We start from the raw sequence: 22,331 nt of genomic DNA on the forward strand, positions 1-22,331 counted from the left end.
TCTTAAATAAAAACATGTTATTGATTTTTCATATATATTTTTTTATTTAATGAAAATTATTAAATAGCGTGAAATTAATATCTATATTTTAATTTGGTTAATTTATTTGTTTGCAAGTTACGAAATTTTTTATTTTTGAATGTTCCATTATTATGACTATTTTAAATATAAAAAAACTCATTATTAGTTTATTACCTATATTTTACTTTGATTAAAAATATTAGAAAATTGGAAAACTTCACTACTTAATTTTTTAAAAATTTAAATTTATCCCATGTGAAAATATTGATCCTTTTTTTATTTGAAAATATATGTTGCGCCATGTTTAACACGATGCAATATTTTAAAAAAAAATTCATAACGTCCCACCATTTGAAAAACTGAGCTCTTTTATTTAATTATTAAAAAACCTTAGCGACGTGATTATCACGTCTCAACTGCCATTTTTTTTTGCTACGTGATTTTCACATCACAATATTATAATGCTGAAAAAAAGTTTTCTTGTAATGTGAGACAATTTTTTTTTGTTTTACAATCCATGTCAGTGAATGACTTTTACTTCATGCAATGCTTTCATTACCAATGTATTTTCATTATTAGTGTTTGTTTTTCAGCACTCTTGTATTGTGCTTTCATGATAAATTATTGTGGTATTTACATTTTAATATCTTTGATGGTGTATGATTTATGCGATGTGGATTGATGAGTTGATAATATATTAATCATTGTTATAAATAGATGACAAATATTTGTTGATTAAACAAACAAACACACATTTCCCTCTTGATTGCTAGTAATACAGAAGGAATAAGTATTAAATAAAAAATACATTAAAATAATGTTGTTGGAATTCAAATGGATTAATGAAAAGATTTCTCCTCAGTTGCCAATTAAACCAAGAGAAAAGGTCATAAACAAAAAAATAAAAAAATAAAAAATATATAAGATACACTTAAATGCAGTTTATATGATTCAAATGAGATTAATTTTTTTCTTTTAGTTGGCAGCATAATTGAGAGAATATGTAGTATTTAAAAAAAAATGTATCGTGCATATAATTTACACTTTAGTTGTTTGTTGGTTGAGGGAAAAAACTTTGTTATAATATAATGATCAAGTAATAGTGGTTTTAACTTTTAGTTTCAATAATATAACGTACGACTCCTTTCATGTGTTTTCTATTACAAAATAAATTATTTCAAAATGACAAAACTCTTTTCAATTTTAATTAAGATACTGTTCTTTTTTATTTAATTTTTTAGTTAATATTAATTTAAACACTTTTGATCAAATATTTTTCACCTTTTGTTTACGACAAAGATAAATGTATTAATATATGATAAAAAAATTTAATAAAATCTTTTTTTCATTTATATATTTTTTAATTTGTGTATATTTATCTAACCATTAATTACGTTACTTTCAGGCAGAGATTTTGAATATGTATATTATTATTGGTTGAGCTTTTCCTTATCCATAAAAAAATAATATTATATATAATTATTATTGTAGTATTATTCTTTTCAAAATAGGAGTAAAATTTATTATTTTTTTATGCTATGAATATGAGACTTTTTTTTTCTTTTGGCACTATAAATATGAGACATAAGTTTCACCAATTTTGCAAAGAAACATGGCTTCAAAGATTGGGACTATCTTTCTATTCTTCGTCTGTGGTAAGTTTTGAACTCACAAACTCTCAACATCAAATTTTTATTTCTATTTGTTTTTTTCTCTTCATCTTTTAAGTTATTTTAGCAAACTACATGTATAGTTTAATTAACTTTTGGATTTATGATCCAGGTGCAATACTTTTTTGGAGACAATGTGAAAATTGTTGATGCTAAAATTTGTCCTCAATTTTGCTATGAGGATCGTTCATACATGACTTGTCCTTCTTCAGGAAATAAACATCTCACTCCAATATGCAATTGTTGTCTTGCATCAATTGGTGTACAATTTATAAAGATATTGGAACTCCTCTTTGTACTGCTGGTGGAAATATGTTGTAATATGTGTGACAAAAAAAATTATAATAAGGTGTAATATGAAAAATACAACACCTAACTTATTTTTCATATTTTGATCATTACTATTAATTTTTCTCTTTTTTTTCCTCTTCATTTATTTCTCCCTCTCTTTCATTCTTCTTTGTATTATGAATAAAAATACCAACTTTAGAAAACAATCTACATTTCTAGTGATTGTAAGGATCACACTAGCTTATGGAGTGTAGCTAATTAGAGGATTAAACTACTCTATCTAACTCTAATTAATTTGGCGAAGCTAATAACAAACTAGCTAGTATACTAACGTTAAGGGTCATCAATATTATCTTAATATTATCATGTAATAGCCTCCTATAAGAGATGGAGGTAAATGTTTATCATGGACATCTTGGATAATAGAATCTTGAATGATTGGCATAGGAGCGACTAGATGAAAAAAATCAAATGTTTGATCTTTTGATGATATTGAAAGTAATTTGAAGGTGTCATCTATTTTACAATGTTTGGTCATCTCATGAAATATTGGGTTAGTTGTTAGGGGATAACACTCACATTATCACAATACAATATTGGGAGTTTCATACATTCAAATTTCAAAGCTTTGATTAAGTAGTGGAATCATAATAGTTCACATGTAGTGGTGTCTGGGCAAGATATTCAACTTCAGATAATGATCTTAAGACTATCAATTTATTCATAGTTCTCCAAGAAATTAAAGATATGTCAAGGAAGATGAATTGATCAGAGACGGGTCTTATGGATTCTACACAACTTGCCTATGTTGGAACAATCTTGTATTTCCTGGGAGTGAATAAAGAAAGAAACTAAGTTGATTGTAAGAAAATATTATTGTAAAAAATTTTGTTATTGAGAAAGAAAAGTTGTTATTTAGAACATAGTGACATGTATATCTACATGTTTAAAAGTCTCAATTAGTTCACAACTTTATAACTAATCTCACAAATTTTATAACTAATCTTACAAACTTTGTAATTGATCTTACACAAACTTTGTAATCACAAAGTTTGTAACTAATCTCACAAATTTGTAACAACCTTACAAACTTTGTAACTAATCTTACAAACTTTGTAACTTAATCTTAAATACGTTGTAACTACCATAACAACTATAATATGCATCATCAACATTCTACCTAATTCATATTCTCTAAAATTTTCATTCCAATAAGCTATTTCAACTCATAAAACCTTGTTTTCTTCAATGGTTTTGTGAGTATGTCCACTAGATGTACTTGTGATTTGCAATACTCCAAGTTGAGCTTCCCTTTATTTGTTTGACCTCTAAGAAAGTGACATCTCCTCTCTATGTGCTTACTTCTTCCAGGACACATGGGGTGGCTAACTAAGTTTATGGCTGATTTGTTATCTACAAACAACTTCATCTTCTTAGGTTCCATGATCTTGAGCTCTTCTAGCAACATATCTATCTACAAAGCTTGGAGTGATGCATAAGAAATTGTTACATATGTAGCTTCACAAGATAAAATGCTATTATCCATTGCTTCCTTGAAATCCAAGAGATTGGAGCACCTCCAATCATGAATAGGTAGCTTGCAGTACTCTTCTTCTCATCTTGATCTCCACTGAAATCCGAATTAGTGTAGCCATGTACCTCTACATTTGTGTTGGTGTTATTTAGCCTTGGCATCAACACTCCATGATAAATTCTTCCTTTGATGTATCTTAGCACTCTCTCGACTGCAGTTAGATGACATTCTTGAGGTTTCTTCATGAATTTTCTCAACAACCCAACATTTTGACAATGTATGGCCTGGTTTTACATAGATACCTTAAGGGTCCAATTTTTTTTTACAATGTTGCATTTACAAGGTCATCATTTGTATCCTTTTTCAATTTTTCTCCTGTCTCCAATTGTGTGACAGCTGCATTACATTTTCCCATATTGAACCTCTTTAAGATGTCTTGAACATACTTTTTTTTGGTGCAGGAACATTCCTTTGCTTGTGTCTTTGAACTTCATTCTTAGGAAATATGACAAGTTCCCTTGAGAAGACATTTCAAATTCATGCATCAATTCAACCTTGCACTTCATGATCTTATTTTCATATGATCATGTAATTAGTAAATCATCCACATGTAGACATATAATGATATGATTGAGCCTGTTTTCATCATTGACATACATTTTATGCTCAGAAGTGCATTTTGTGAACCCTCTCTTGATCAGGAAGCCATATATTATTTCATTTCAAGGTCTTGGAGCTTGTTACAAGCCATATAAGGCCTACCTCAACTTGTACCCTTTCATTTAAAAACCTAGTGGTTGGATATAATAAACCTCTTATTCTAATGGTCCATTCAGAAATGGTGACTTTACATCCAACTGATGTATCTTCCATCCTTTGTATGATGAAGTAGTGTTAGCCTAGAAATCATAGTTGAAGAAAATTCAATAGAAAATGGTAATAGTTGCGTTAAAAATGCTAAGTGTCAAAGGCTTCAACCAAAAGCTTTGACATACTATCTATGTCGACTAAGATGTTTCGACTAACCTGACAGATTAGTCAAGCCATAGGCTAGTTTAGAGGAGTCTCAGGAACATATCCATAAGATTAGGATCACTCTCCCTTCGAAACATGTCCAAATTTTAGAATGGATTTATGCAAGTTAGTTTTTCAAGAGAGTCAAGATCGCCATGGCCACAAGATGTTAGGGACTTAGGATATTCTCACATTCAAATACTCTGTAATATAAAGATGTCTCAAAAACACTATGACTCTTGACAAAGGCAATTAAGAGATTCAAAGGAGTTACTAGCACATTTATCAGCATGATGGTTTGTTTTCAACAATTTTATCTTAAAAGACATGTGGAAGTGTGCCAGAGTATGGGAACTGATATATTAGAGGATGTGTCACGCACTGAAGAAGTAACTGTTGTCCATGGTTATCAATGTAGTACTATATAAACAGGCTTCTTGTATAGAATTAGGGGTTGCAATTCTTATTAGAAGTTCGTATACAACTCAAAGTACCTGAGTTACAAATAGAAACGAGTTTGAGAGAAATATGTATGAATTTACGCACCATTTATTTTAAGTCTTTTCAATTGCAACAGTTATTTTATAGCATTTCTTGTTGTTTTTGTTTATCAGCTTTATCCAGAGTTTAGTGCAATAAGCATTTATATCCAGTTCGTTAGCATTCAAGCATTAACTTTTAATCACAAACAATTTTCTCTCTGCATTTCTTTCTAATAAAACCGCCTTGAGATTTTTTGAGTTAATCTCTTAAGTGAACTAAACTCGTGATTGTTTACTAATTTTACCGGTAAACAAATTGACACACCCAGTGGCACCCTTTTGTGCATAGAATTTTAAACTTCTTGCTGAAAAGTGTTGTATCTTTTATATTGTTCATTTTACTCTTCTTACATGTAATGTCTTCATTTATTGAATGTTTAGGCGTCTGAGGAGTGGTAAAAAACTTCTAGAAATAACTCTTTCTGCATGAAGCTAGCAGAAATATACCCAAATATATCGCACGCTCGAACATACAACAGAGTCACCATCGAACTTTATTTATTCTCGAAGGAAAGGGAAAACATCGATAAAACCCGGGGGAAAGAGATATGTTGGGTAAGGAAGTCGATTATATAAGGGGAAGGTATTAGAACCCCAAACATCCATGGGAACCGTTTTAATTGTTCTCGCTCGAATAGTTGTGATATTTAAAGATTACTCGCAAAAGAATTAGGGGAAAGAAAAGAATAGATAAAGTGCTCGGTGAGGATTGGGGCCCTCATGCCTACGTATCCTTATAGTGCAATGAGGAATTTAGAGCTCCTCAGTTCGAAGAACTAGTGGTAGGAGGTGAAAAGAAGTTGTGATAACAGTATGGTCTAAACCAAATGATTGTGTTTTGAACTCCAACAAGGGTGGAAACATGAACCCAAGAGTAAGGTGGCTCTTACTAGTATGTGGGCTAGCATGGCTGCCACTATAGGGTAATCCCGAAAATATGAAGAAATAAGTGTTTGAGGGTATGACCCAAACATCTCCTGGTTCACAAGGTACGCAAGATGGAGCACAAAGAGATAATGTATTTGGTTCAAAGAACTGGTATATCATGTGGAGTGAATGAGGGTAGAATATGAGTGCATCATGGAGATGAGTGGAATAAAGTGACTGAAGTCACAAAAATTAAGGTTTAATAACAAGTGACTGAAGAAGTATTGCTTTAAACTGAAGGTGAAAGTGTATTAGAATCCATAAGAGAAACATGATTTGCACATAAAGGGAAACAACGTTAAACAATATATGGAACAACATGGTTGCCACTATCTGATATTTAGCAAAAAAAAGGAATTAAATGTATGGGTACGAGCCAAGCAACTCTAGGTAAAAATGCGTACTTTTTGCTAGGCGTCCTAAAAGGGTGTATATGGAATTCCAAAGAAAGTTATGTTTCGATGTCAAAGGAAAAATATGTCACTGGGTGAATGGTTTATGATCGAAGGTAGGTAATGGATCATGAGATATATGAATGGTGCCCAAAGGAGGAAGTAGAATAATTAGGATTATGTCGCCAAGGATTCGCATCCTCGTGCTTACGTATTCTCATTGAGAAAGTCAGAGCAACCGTAGTTTGTGGAACCATGAGAACCAGAGAGAGAGAAGAGTGGCGAAAAGTATAACTTGTACCAACAGAATGGTATCAAGGGAACTTGGAATTGAAGATTAAATAACCATTTACCAGTATGTGGGCTAGCATAATTTCCGTTGTAGGGTAAAGCCAAAAATAAAGACTAAATTAAGTGTCTGAGTGCCAACCAAACAACTCTGTATTCACAAGACAGAATGCCGCTAAATCGTCCTAAAAGGGTATAGGTGGGGCCCAATAGAAAGTATTGTTATTGTAAGACCCTAATTTTGATCCTAAGATCCCTCATGGCATCATATCATTGCTCATTGCATTTGCCTCAAGGATCATAGCATCTTGGTTCCTTACCCTAGGGGTGGGACTTGTGTTAGTGGTTTGAGACCACCAAGCATGCTTGAATTGTATATTATTTCTTTTCTTATTTTGATTACTAACCAAAAGCACAAAAATATGTCACTAACTTGTTTTGTTTTGAAGCTTAAGCAATCATGAGATCCCTTGCTCCTATGAGGCTCATATGCTCAGTGAAATGGCTAGATGAAGATGAAAGCAAGCATGACAATGGTTCCCAAAGATCTCAATCATCATATATGTATCCCAATTATCTCAATTTTCCAATTTGATCAAAATAAACTAAAGGACTTAAGGCTTGTTTCCCAAGGAAACCCTAATTCAACCATGCATTGACTGTGCCTTGCTCATGAAGCAACCTCAACCTATGATCAAATACAATCAAGGGAAGTTCTTTCATTCATTATTTTATACATATATGAGCCTATGTGAGTATCCTCAATCATTCATTCATCAATATTTGAAGTTTGGACTTGAGAAGTTGACCAGTCAAGTCATTTGACTAAATTGAAATCCACTGATACCTAGCTTTTGATGTATTTGTCAAATGAAGATGACACCAAGATTAAAATTGTTCTTAAGAACCATATGAACAACTTTCATGTTCATCAAAAATTCATTTGAAACTTGGAAGGTCATCATTCATTTCAAAACATTATAGGTCATTTTGACTGAAACCCTAATGTTGGGTCAACTTCCCAAGGACCTAACTCACTCATTTTTTATGATTTTGAGGTGAGACCAATTGCATTGGAAATATTAAGATGTCTACTTCAAATGTTATGTTGGATAAAATTTCATAATCCTAAAAGAAACACATGTGATAATACAAAACAATATAGGTCACTTTGGACCAAAGCCATTGAATCTTGAAAAAGTCCAACTTTAAGTGCCCATAACTTTCTCATCAAAAATCCAAATGATGCAAAATTTAAGTCCAAATTTATCATCGTGAAAATATCTACTACTTTTATGTTGGAGGCTTTTCCATTTGAGTCTTTCATCATTGAAACATAAGGGCTTGAAGTTGGTCACTTTTGACAAATTTTTCAAAGACATGTTTTGTACATCAAACTTCATGGCCAGTTTTCACAATTTTCCAAACTCCAAATGGTTTTTGTTCAACATAGCTTTTGTTCCTTATGTCAAGAACTTTCCAACCATTACTCACATGCCTATGTTTGGAATTTCTATGTATGACTTTGAAAGAGAGGAACATTTGTGACCATTTATGCATTTCACATGAAATCTTCTTACACAATCAAATGCCATTCAAGTTGCACGTCCAAATCATTTCATTATGCTATCAGCTTGCAAAACCATCAGCTTTTGGGCCTCACATGCGCCTGTACAGGCCCATGCATGGAGGACCCAAAGCTTCATGCACACGGATTCCGTTCACCTTGTCTTGCATTTCAGCTATAAATAAGCATGCTTGCTTCATTCAATAATCAACCTGAAGGCGCCTAAAGCTCTGCTGAAATCCATTCCCAACCTCTCACCAAAAGAATTTTGAATTTCCATTTCTCTTTTCAAGTTTGAATTTCAATAAAATCAGTTGATCTTCAACACTTATTCCTTAACCTTGCACTCATACCATACCTCAAGAACAAGCTGCAAGCAAGAGTTTGGTTGGATCGTGCTCATCAAAGCTGCACTTCAAAGGTTTCCATCTCAACTGTTTTGATTCGAATCTCCTTATATGATGTGATTTGCTTGTGTTTGTTTGGTTTTCTGAAGTCCTCGTGTGAGAGGCAAGCCAATGGTGGCTTTAATTTCATGAATTGATGCATTTCAGATTGAACACCTGGATTTTCCATCTCAGATTTCTCCTTCCATAGGGATCTTGAGTATAATCCAAGGTTACAGGGGTGATGTACATCACCCCAGCATGTGTGGTTTGGTTGAGGTTGCAAAACCTGCAACTGGTGGCCGGTTTCTGTTTGCTCACCGGAGAAGATGGTGGTTTCCACCACCGTCCCCACGTGGAACTCTCTTTGGCCGTTGGATCTAATTGCTATGATCTAATCTGAGCCTTTATTTCATTTGACTTGTTTTAAAACATTTTGCAACGCGTTTGACTTGTGTTCATGACGAGCGCGCGCCTGAGAGCCTTAGGATGGTCCACGTCAATTAATGAGTGTTGATCATGCGCTCCAGATTTTTTCTATTTTTATAATTTCTGTTTTATTTTCTTTTATTCCATTTATTTTCAAAAATTCATAACTCTTTTATTTGGAATCACAAAAATATGGGACGAATTGCAAAAAAAATCTATTAAAATCTAGTTTCATAATATGATTTTTAATTATTTTTGTGATTCCATTTAATATTTTTTGTGAATTATTTTTTTTTAATTGTTTTTAATTCATTTTAAATACTTTTTTATATTCAAAAATTCCAAAAATATTTTCTTAACACATTTGGATCATGATAAGTCTATGAAAATATTCTCATCAATTTCTTAATTGATTTGAGATTTATTTGAGATTTTAATCCATTTGTGTTATATTTTAATGCTTTTAATTGATTTTAAATTAGTTTCTGTTTTCAAAAAATATTGAGAAAATTTGTCAAACCTTGTTTGACCATGTTAGACTTATGATGATCCAATTGGACTTATCCAAGTTGATTTGAATTGGATTTGAAGTTTGACCTTACCTTGTCCATTTTATTTTATGTATTATTTTAATTCCAAAAAATACCAAAAATATGTGTGATCTTTCTTGACTTCTAATCTCCATTTCACTTCTATTTACCATTAATTGATGTTGATTCCATTCACATTTGATCATTGTGTTTTGGTTATGTCATTTGAGTTTCCATTTTGTACATTCAATCTTCATCTCTTTTCTTCTTTTTTTTCTTTTTGACCAATGAGTTAATGATTTGTGGTTAGCCTTGACATATGAGAGGCTTAACCTTCTTTGATCCAAATCAAATTCAACTTGATCAAAGATCAAGTGAATTGCTTTGTGTCCAAGATAGGTTGCTTCTTGGTCAAGCAAAAAACCTAAAATCCATACAAGGTCATTCTTATTTTCTTTTGGCATGGCAAGTTGTAGGAGTTTGGCTTACTAGTCATGATCTCTAACTTGTGTTTATTTGCCTATAGTTTTATTGACCGGCCTCAGATAGGTGTGACTACTATATTAGTCCACTTACGATTGCTTAACATAGCGCTAAATTGCCTTATGGCACACTAACATTAACTACTAATCACTAACTTTTAATTCAAGCATTTAATTCTTGCAATTTAATTTAATGCAATTTAATTTCTTGCTCATTTATTTATATTGTCTTTTCCTTTTGCTCACTTGAGCTCATGTTTATGGTTATGCCATTTGCCTTTTGCTCACTTGAGCACATTATTGTGTAAATATATTGTTGCTTTGTGCTTGTTTTTGTGATTGTTTGTGTGAACCCAATGCAAAAGGGAGAAAGGACTTAGAATTAGGGTTTCACCTATGCTTAATGGAGTTCAAGAGCAACTAGGCCTCATGCCTTTAGAATGCTAAAATTGTTTGAAGAGCAACTAGGACTCATGCCTTTAGAATGATTAATCTTGAAGTTGTCTTCAAAGGACCCCTAATCTAAACTCTCTCTTTGTCCATTCCTCTTATTGCATTGTGAACTTTTTGATTGTTTATTCTTGTGTGATAGGGATTCCAAACTTGAGATAGATAAAAGGACCATTGTCATGGATAACCAAGTTAAGAGAGACAAGCCAATTGGAGATCCTAGGAGCTTGAATGTTTAATTGTTTTGATTGCTTATTGCTTGCTAAGTCCAAAGGAAAGGAGCATCTTGAATCATCTTTATGATCTCAAGAAAGGAACTCCAAGGGTTTTATCTCTTCTCTCATCTTTGCATGTTTAGGACTAGCCTTTCTCTTCTTCTCTCCACTCTAACCCAAGCCAAGCTCATTTTGTACAAACATTGACATTGTTTTCAAAACTAGAAACCTAGGCCATATGCCTTTGATTTTTTCAAATTCTTTTCATTAATACTTATTTTGAATTGAATCTTAAGTCAACTTTGACTTTATTTTGTGAATACTTATAACTTGTAAATACAACTCACTTCAAGTGATTTTTGTGGTTCCAATGACCACCTTTGTTAAAAGTTTTTCATAAACATTAGTCATAGGTTTGAGTTATCATAGTGGCTGATGTAAACCTCACCTTATCCTTAGTGATTGAACTATAAGTCTTCCATACTTATTATAGGGTGGATCCCTCACTAGTATGTTGAAGCTCTCCTTACATGGTGGATTGTTGGTTTAAGTTGAGTTTTCTCCCTTTGATAACAAAAGACCTTAAGGCTTTTGACAAATCAATTCACCAACTTATTTTGAGATTTTTACCATGAACTACGAGGTTTTGATCCTACCTTTGTGATGGTACGTAGGCAATGGGTTTATCCATTCAAACAACAAAATTGTAAATAATATGTATATTCTTTTCTCATCTCCCCAATCTTGTTTGCACAAATATTTTTTCACAAATACCAACCTACAATGTGTAACACCCTTCTAAAATACCCCAATAATTTAAATTATTATCAAAATACAACATCAGAGTAATTATGCAGTTAAGGGTGTCACATAAACACTTCACACCATGTTCCGAAATAACAGTCATACTCTTTATTTAATCAAATAAACATTTGCATAAATCGCAGCGGATAGAAATCAAATCAATCAAAACATGTAACACATTACATGTAAAATGGTTCACAACCAACATAAAACATTTAAAACATCCCTTCCCGATGTTACATCTATCAGAGCATGACCCCCTAATGAACTACTCTAGACTCCAAGTACTAGCTCCTACTCAATCACTGCTCGCTACCTGAAAAAACAGTTGTAAGGGTGAGTTCCTCAATCAATATAATAAGTATTATAAAATATCATGTCATGTTAAGTAATTTAACACACTTCATCACCCTAATCCAAACATGTATTCAGTAACAGCACATCAACTCAACATAATACTCAACACCAACACAAACAACACGTATAATATTGGAATACATCCATTCATATTATACGCCATACATATATTATGCAATGAGACTCCATGCATGCGGTACCGACTATTTGTGAACATATAGTTCAACCTCACCGTCCAAATCCAGGCACGGCTACCAAGCTCACTAGTCCCACTCATTTGAGACATAGTGACTCACTCACTAATTCCTCACCATGGGAATTAGCTACCACCCCAAATGGGCCATGCTATGCACGCTAATCACCTAGCATGCAAACATCAACAACAATCAAAATGATTTACTCACTAATTCCTCACCATGGGAATTAGCTACCACCATAAAGGCCACAATATGCATGCTAATCACCTAGCAATGCAACAACAACAACAACTCAAGAATAGACATATGCTCACACTCTAAGCCATAAAACAGTCTATTCACAAATGCATACATAACTGATACATTCACAGCATCATGCATACCATCACACATCATCAACACATTTTATCACAAAAGCATATCATATCATGCCGCATAATCAAACACAGTATTAGCACACTCTACTAATACCTATACTACTCAAAACAACGGGAAAATGATCCCTACTACGTCATACATCAGCTAAGTTACATCACTCAGCCTAAACAACCAAAAACTGCACAACCATAGTTCAGAAAAACCACAAGTCTGCCCATACGCGTATTGCCTATGCCCATACGCGTATTGCCCATTCCTGACCAAGTCCATACGCGTATTGCCCACTCCTGACCAAGTCCATACGCGTATTGCCCACGCCCATACGCGTATGCTACGCGTACCACATTCTCATACGCGTACCACATTCTCATACGCGTACTAACAGAGACAATTTCACGTTCAAAACATCATCTTTTTCACTCATACGCGTAAGGCCTCATCCATACGCGTACCAGCCATATCATACGCGTATTGCCTAGTGCCATACGCGTATGACCAGAAACCAGAATTTCCAGATCTGCAATGGCTTCTCCTGCTACGAGATCTATCCAATTCAACCTTCCACAGTCCAAATTTTACACACAATTCATTCATCTCGTCTAACACGAATCATACACTTTCGATTTCACAAATTTCTAACCTTTCTACCTCTAATTCCTACGAATTTCTTCAATTTTAATCCCAATTTCGTTCATCCCAAAAGTTCACAAATTCATCATACATCATTCAATCAGAGGCAAATCAATGGTTTCTCACTACCCATCACATATTATCCCATAATACTCATTAATCGATGATAAACCCCCTTACCTGAGTTAATCCGACAAATCTCTGAGCTTCAAGCTTTTCCTTCCTTCAACCCTTGTTCTCTGGCTTTCTTTGCCCTTTTCCACTTTTCTGCCTCTTTTCCCTTTTCACGTGAAAAATAACTCTTTTTACCAAATGGAACCTTTTTACTGATTTCTACTTTTATTCCAATAATAACAATAAAAATAATTCAATAATAATAATCCCAATAATATTCCAATAATTATTATTCCAATAATAATAATAATTCCAATTATTTAATTAAATTAATAAATATATTATTAACTCAATTTAAATAATTATCTTATTTTATCGGGGTGTTACAACTCTCCCCCACTAAAAGAGTTTTCGTCCTCGAAAACATACCTCAAGCGAATAACTCCGGATAAGACTCCTTCATCTGACTCTCCAGTTCCCAAGTCACATTGCCACCTGCTGGTCCTCCCCAAGCTACCTTCACCAAGGCAATCTCTTTACCCCGCAACTGCTTCAACTCTCGATCCTCAATCCTCATAGGTGATGTTTCAACAGTCAGGTTATCTCTCACTTGGACATCATCTACTTGGACTACATGCGACGGATCATGAATGTACCTCCTCAACTGAGACACATGAAAAACCTCATGCAAATTCGCAAGTGACGGCGGTAAAGCGATACGATAGGCTACCTCCCCTATCCTCTCCAAAATCTGATAAGGACCAATAAATCGAGGTGTCAACTTCTTCGACTTCAAAGCTCGACCAACCCCAGTTATCGGAGTAACACGAAGAAACACATGATCTCCATCTTGGAACTCAAGTGACTTCCTCCTCTTGTCGTGATAACTCTTCTGACGACTCTGAGCAATTCTCATCTTCTCCTGAATCATCTTAATCTTTTCCGTAGTTTGTTGAACAATTTCAGGTCCAACCACAGCACTCTCACCGGACTCATACCAACATAAAGGTGTCCGACATCTCCTATCATACAAAGCTTCAAACGGTGCCATACCAATGCTCGAATGAAAACTATTGTTGTAGGTAAACTCAATCAAAGGCAAATAACAATCCCAAGCACCTCCCTTTTCCAAAACACAAGCCCTCAAAAGATCCTCTAGTGACTGAATCGTCCTCTCCGTCTGACCATCAGTCTGCGGATGATATGCAAAACTCAATCTCAGCTTAGTTCCCAAAGCCTTCTGCAAGCCTTCCCAGAACTTCGATGTAAATCTAGGATCTCTGTCCGAAACAATACTAGACGGAATACCATGCAAACTTACAATCTTCTCAATATACAACTCGGCCAATCTCTCTAACGGATAATCCATTCTGATCGGAATGAAATGAGCCGATTTCGTCAACCTATCAACAATCACCCAAATAGCTTCAAAATTCTTATTTGTCCTCGGCAAACCAGACACAAAATCCATACTGATACTATCCCACTTCCACTCTGGAATAGCCAACGGTTGCATTAGCCCAGACGGCTTCTGATGCTCAATCTTTGACTTCAGACAAGTCAAACAGGAATAAACAAAACTCGCAATTTCTCTTTTCATTCCCGGCCACCAAAATAACTTTTTCAAATCATGATACATCTTCGTAGCTCCAGGATGAATACTCAAGCCACTACGATGTCCTTCCTCCAGGATACTCTTCTTAAGTTCGGTAACATCCGGAATACATACCCGATTACCAAATTTCAAAACACCACTCTCATCAATTCTGAATTCACCACCTTGACCTTGATTCACTAAAGTCAACTTATCAACCAAAAGCATATCGGATTTCTGACCCTCTCTAATCCCATCCAAAATATTACTCGTTAACTTCAACATTCCCAATTTAACACTATTGTGAGTACTCTCACACACCAAACTCAAGTCTCTAAACTGCTCAATTAAATCCAATTCCTTAACCATTAACATAGACATATGCAATGATTTCCGACTCAATGCATCAGCCACCACGTTTGCTTTACCCGGATGGTAATTCAAACCAAAGTCATAATCCTTCAAAACTCTAACCATCTCCTCTGTCTCATATTCAGCTCTTTCTGATCAAACAAATACTTTAAACTTTTATGGTCACTGAAAACCTCAAATCTTGACCCGTATAGATAATGCCTCCATAACTTCAGAACAAAAACCACAGCTGCCAACTCTAAATCGTGTGTCGGATAGTTCCTCTCATGAACCCTCAGTTATCTCGAAGCATAAGCTATAACCTGCTTATTCTGCATCAACACACCACCCAAGCCCAACAATGAAGCATCACAGTAAACCTCAAATGATTCCGACGAACTCGGTAATATCAGAATAGGAGCAGTAGTCAACATTCTCTTTAACTCTTGGAAACCTTCTTCACATTTTGAGTCCCAAACAAACGCTTGCCCCTTTCTAGTCAACATCGTCAACGGTAACGCCAACTTAGAAAATCCCTCAATGAACTTCCTATAATAACCTGCAAGTCCAAGAAAACTCCTTATCTCAGAAACTGACTTCGGAGCTTCCCACTTAGATACCGCTTCTATCTTAGAAGGATCCACAGCAACACCACCTCTTGAAATCACATGACCAAGAAAACTAACCTCCTCTAACCAAAATTCACATTTAGAGAGTTTCGCAAATAACTTCTTTCCTCGTAGAACTCCTAAAACCACTCTCAAATGCTCAGCATGCTCTTCTTCAGATTTCGAATACACCAATATGTCATCAATAAACACCACAACAAACTTATCCAGGTACGGATGGAAAATCCTATTCATATACTCCATAAATACTCCAGGCGCATTAGTCACACCAAAAGGCATTACAGAATACTCATAATGTCCATACCTCGTTCTGAAAGCAGTCTTCTGAATATCCTCAGTTTTCACACGTATCTGATGATACCCAGATCTCAAATCTATCTTGCTGAACACACTCGCACCAACCAATTGATCCATCAAATCATCAATCCTCGGCAAAGGATACCGATTCTTGATAGTCACTTTATTCAATTGCCTGTAGTCCACACACAACCTCATAGTACCTTCTTTCTTCTTAACCAATAACACTGGTGCACCCCACGGTGACACACTCGGACGAATAAATTTCTTATCCAACAGATCTTCCAACTGACTCTTCAATTCAGCTAACTCAACAGCAGACATACGATATGGAGCCATCGATATCGGTCTAGTACCCGGTATCAAATCAATTGAGAACTCAACTTCACGCTCTGGCGGCAATTCATTCACTTCTTCAGGAAACACATCAGGAAAATCACATACCACGGCTAGATTACCAATCACCAGTTTATCTTTAGCTTCCAAAGTCGCTAACAGCATAAACAACTCTGCCCCATCTGCTACTTCCTCATTCACCTGCCTTGCAGATAGAAACAAACTCTTTCCTTCCTCAATCTTAGGAAAGATCACAGTCTTATCAAAACAGTTGATATAGACTCGGTTAAACACCAACCAGTTCATACCCAGGATAACATCAACCTGTACTAGTGGAAGACACACAAGGTCCATCCCAAAGTCTCTACCAAAAATACTCAAAGGACAATTTAAACAAACTGAAGTAGTAGTCACTGAACCCTTCGCAGGAGTATCAATCACCATACTACCCAGCATCTCAGATATCTCTAACTTAAGTTTCACAGCACAATCCAAAGATATAAAGGAATGAGTAGCACCTGTGTCAATAATAGCTACAAGAGGAAAGCCATTAATGTAATACGTACCTCGGATCAAACGATCATCTGCAGAAGTCTCAGAACCCGATAAAGCAAAGACCTTGCCTCCCGACTGATTCTCCTTCTTCGGCTTAGGACACTGTGGACTAATATGACCCAACTCTCCACAGTTGAAACAAGTCACAGTCTTCAACCGGCAGTCTGCAGCCAAGTGACCACCTTTTCCACACTTGAAACACTTCTTCTCATTATTGGTACACTCATGGATACGATGCCCAGCCTGACCACATTTGTAACACTTAGCAGGGGCACTGGAGTCTCCCCCACTAGGCCTCTTCATCCCACTCTGTCTCTGAAAACCTTTGCCAGCTGCATACGGTTTTCCACGATCATTCTGATTCTTACCTTTCCTATCCACCCTCTGTTGATAGCTCTCCGCTCTGGCCTTGGAATCCTGTTCAAAAATCCTGCAACAGTCAACCAAATCAGAAAACACTCTGATCCGCTGATACCCAATAGCCTGCTTGATCTCGGGACGCAACCCGTTCTCAAACTTCACACATTTTGAAAATTCTCCAGCAGCCTCATTATAGGGAGTGTAATACTTCGACAGCTCTGTGAACTTAGCAGCATATTCAGTAACCGACCGATTGCCCTGCTTCAATTCCAAGAACTCTATCTCTTTCTTTCCTCTGACATCCTCTGGAAAGTACTTCCTCAGGAATCTCTCTCGGAACACAGCCCAAGTAATCTCAGCATTCCCAACAGCTTCCAATTCAGTGCGGGTAGCAACCCACCAATCGTCCGCTTCCTCTGACAGCATATGCGTACCGAACCTGACCTTCTGGTTTTCGGCACACTCAGTCACTCGGAAGATCCTCTCGATCTCCTTCAACCACTTCTGAGCACCATCTGGATCGTATGCTCCCTTGAACATTGGAGGATTGTTCTTTTGGAACTCACTCAATTGACGAGCAGCTCCCATTCCCACAACATTCGGATTCCCTCCAAGTACTCCAGCTAGCATACCCAGCGCCTCAGCAATCGCAGCATCATCTCTACCTCTTCCAGCCATCTCTACTCTGAAAACCCAAACAACTAAAACAATGAGTACTGATAGGGTTACACAACACCTATACCGTACAGGGGAACAGAATAATTACGACTCGACTCGACCGACTATGCTCTGATACCACTAATGTAACACCCTTCTAAAATACCCCAATAATTTAAATTATTATCAAAATACAACATCAGAGTAATTATGCAGTTAAGGGTGTCACATAAACACTTCACACCATGTTCCGAAATAACAGTCATACTCTTTATTTAATCAAATAAACATTTGCATAAATCGCAGCGGATAGAAATCAAATCAATCAAAACATGTAACACATTACATGTAAAATGGTTCACAACCAACATAAAACATTTAAAACATCCCTTCCCGATGTTACATCTATCAGAGCATGACCCCCTAATGAACTACTCTAGACTCCAAGTACTAGCTCCTACTCAATCACTGCTCGCTACCTGAAAAACAGTTGTAAGGGTGAGTTCCTCAATCAATATAATAAGTATTATAAAATATCATGTCATGTTAAGTAATTTAACACACTTCATCACCCTAATCCAAACATGTATTCAGTAACAGCACATCAACTCAACATAATACTCAACACCAACACAAACAACACGTATAATATTGGAATACATCCATTCATATTATACGCCATACATATATTATGCAATGAGACTCCATGCATGCGGTACCGACTATTTGTGAACATATAGTTCAACCTCACCGTCCAAATCCAGGCACGGCTACCAAGCTCACTAGTCCCACTCATTTGAGACATAGTGACTCACTCACTAATTCCTCACCATGGGAATTAGCTACCACCCCAAATGGGCCATGCTATGCACGCTAATCACCTAGCATGCAAACATCAACAACAATCAAAATGATTTACTCACTAATTCCTCACCATGGGAATTAGCTACCACCATAAAGGCCACAATATGCATGCTAATCACCTAGCAATGCAACAACAACAACAACTCAAGAATAGACATATGCTCACACTCTAAGCCATAAAACAGTCTATTCACAAATGCATACATAACTGATACATTCACAGCATCATGCATACCATCACACATCATCAACACATTTTATCACAAAAGCATATCATATCATGCCGCATAATCAAACACAGTATTAGCACACTCTACTAATACCTATACTACTCAAAACAACGGGAAAATGATCCCTACTACGTCATACATCAGCTAAGTTACATCACTCAGCCTAAACAACCAAAAACTGCACAATCATAGTTCAGAAAAACCACAAGTCTGCCCATACGCGTATTGCCTATGCCCATACGCGTATTGCCCATTCCTGACCAAGTCCATACGCGTATTGCCCACTCCTGACCAAGTCCATACGCGTATTGCCCACGCCCATACGCGTATGCTACGCGTACCACATTCTCATACGCGTACCACATTCTCATACGCGTACTAACAGAGACAATTTCACGTTCAAAACATCATCTTTTTCACTCATACGCGTAAGGCCTCATCCATATGCGTACCAGCCATATCATACGCGTATTGCCTAGTGCCATACGCGTATGACCAGAAACCAGAATTTCCAGATCTGCAATGGCTTCTCCTGCTACGAGATCTATCCAATTCAACCTTCCACAGTCCAAATTTTACACACAATTCATTCATCTCGTCTAACACGAATCATACACTTTCGATTTCACAAATTTCTAACCTTTCTACCTCTAATTCCTACGAATTTCTTCAATTTTAATCCCAATTTCGTTCATCCCAAAAGTTCACAAATTCATCATACATCATTCAATCAGAGGCAAATCAATGGTTTCTCACTACCCATCACATATTATCCCATAATACTCATTAATCGATGATAAACCCCCCTTACCTGAGTTAATCCGACAAATCTCTGAGCTTCAAGCTTTTCCTTCCTTCAACCCTTGTTCTCTGGCTTTCTTTGCCCTTTTCCACTTTTCTGCCTCTTTTCCCTTTTCACGTGAAAAATAACTCTTTTTACCAAATGGAACCTTTTTACTGATTTCTACTTTTATTCCAATAATAACAATAAAAATAATTCAATAATAATAATCCCAATAATATTCCAATAATTATTATTCCAATAATAATAATAATTCCAATTATTTAATTAAATTAATAAATATATTATTAACTCAATTTAAATAATTATCTTATTTTATCGGGGTGTTACAACTCTCCCCCACTAAAAGAGTTTTCGTCCTCGAAAACATACCTCAAGCGAATAACTCCGGATAAGACTCCTTCATCTGACTCTCCAGTTCCCAAGTCACATTGCCACCTGCTGGTCCTCCCCAAGCTACCTTCACCAAGGCAATCTCTTTACCCCGCAACTGCTTCAACTCTCGATCCTCAATCCTCATAGGTGATGTTTCAACAGTCAGGTTATCTCTCACTTGGACATCATCTACTTGGACTACATGCGACGGATCATGAATGTACCTCCTCAACTGAGACACATGAAAAACCTCATGCAAATTCGCAAGTGACGGCGGTAAAGCGATACGATAGGCTACCTCCCCTATCCTCTCCAAAATCTGATAAGGACCAATAAATCGAGGTGTCAACTTCTTCGACTTCAAAGCTCGACCAACCCCAGTTATCGGAGTAACACGAAGAAACACATGATCTCCATCTTGGAACTCAAGTGACTTCCTCCTCTTGTCGTGATAACTCTTCTGACGACTCTGAGCAATTCTCATCTTCTCCTGAATCATCTTAATCTTTTCCGTAGTTTGTTGAACAATTTCAGGTCCAACCACAGCACTCTCACCGGACTCATACCAACATAAAGGTGTCCGACATCTCCTATCATACAAAGCTTCAAACGGTGCCATACCAATGCTCGAATGAAAACTATTGTTGTAGGTAAACTCAATCAAAGGCAAATAACAATCCCAAGCACCTCCCTTTTCCAAAACACAAGCCCTCAAAAGATCCTCTAGTGACTGAATCGTCCTCTCCGTCTGACCATCAGTCTGCGGATGATATGCAAAACTCAATCTCAGCTTAGTTCCCAAAGCCTTCTGCAAGCCTTCCCAGAACTTCGATGTAAATCTAGGATCTCTGTCCGAAACAATACTAGACGGAATACCATGCAAACTTACAATCTTCTCAATATACAACTCGGCCAATCTCTCTAACGGATAATCCATTCTGATCGGAATGAAATGAGCCGATTTCGTCAACCTATCAACAATCACCCAAATAGCTTCAAAATTCTTATTTGTCCTCGGCAAACCAGACACAAAATCCATACTGATACTATCCCACTTCCACTCTGGAATAGCCAACGGTTGCATTAGCCCAGACGGCTTCTGATGCTCAATCTTTGACTTCAGACAAGTCAAACAGGAATAAACAAAACTCGCAATTTCTCTTTTCATTCCCGGCCACCAAAATAACTTTTTCAAATCATGATACATCTTCGTAGCTCCAGGATGAATACTCAAGCCACTACGATGTCCTTCCTCCAGGATACTCTTCTTAAGTTCGGTAACATCCGGAATACATACCCGATTACCAAATTTCAAAACACCACTCTCATCAATTCTGAATTCACCACCTTGACCTTGATTCACTAAAGTCAACTTATCAACCAAAAGCATATCGGATTTCTGACCCTCTCTAATCCCATCCAAAATATTACTCGTTAACTTCAACATTCCCAATTTAACACTATTGTGAGTACTCTCACACACCAAACTCAAGTCTCTAAACTGCTCAATTAAATCCAATTCCTTAACCATTAACATAGACATATGCAATGATTTCCGACTCAATGCATCAGCCACCACGTTTGCTTTACCCGGATGGTAATTCAAACCAAAGTCATAATCCTTCAAAAACTCTAACCATCTCCTCTGTCTCATATTCAGCTCTTTCTGATCAAACAAATACTTTAAACTTTTATGGTCACTGAAAACCTCAAATCTTGACCCGTATAGATAATGCCTCCATAACTTCAGAACAAAAACCACAGCTGCCAACTCTAAATCGTGTGTCGGATAGTTCCTCTCATGAACCCTCAGTTATCTCGAAGCATAAGCTATAACCTGCTTATTCTGCATCAACACACCACCCAAGCCCAACAATGAAGCATCACAGTAAACCTCAAATGATTCCGACGAACTCGGTAATATCAGAATAGGAGCAGTAGTCAACATTCTCTTTAACTCTTGGAAACCTTCTTCACATTTTGAGTCCCAAACAAACGCTTGCCCCTTTCTAGTCAACATCGTCAACGGTAACGCCAACTTAGAAAATCCCTCAATGAACTTC

The 22,331-nt window shown here is 36.3% G+C and overlaps 1 pseudogene; it reads left to right on the forward strand.

The window, feature by feature from the left end:
• The first annotated feature begins 1,633 nt into the window (after window positions 1-1,633).
• LOC127105929 (proteinase inhibitor PSI-1.2-like) lies at window positions 1,634-2,107 on the forward strand (annotated as a pseudogene).
• Window positions 2,108-22,331: the final 20,224 nt, after the last annotated feature.

This window comes from Lathyrus oleraceus, chromosome 7 (genome assembly GCF_024323335.1).
Source record: "Lathyrus oleraceus cultivar Zhongwan6 chromosome 7, CAAS_Psat_ZW6_1.0, whole genome shotgun sequence".
NCBI lineage: Eukaryota > Viridiplantae > Streptophyta > Magnoliopsida > Fabales > Fabaceae > Lathyrus > Lathyrus oleraceus.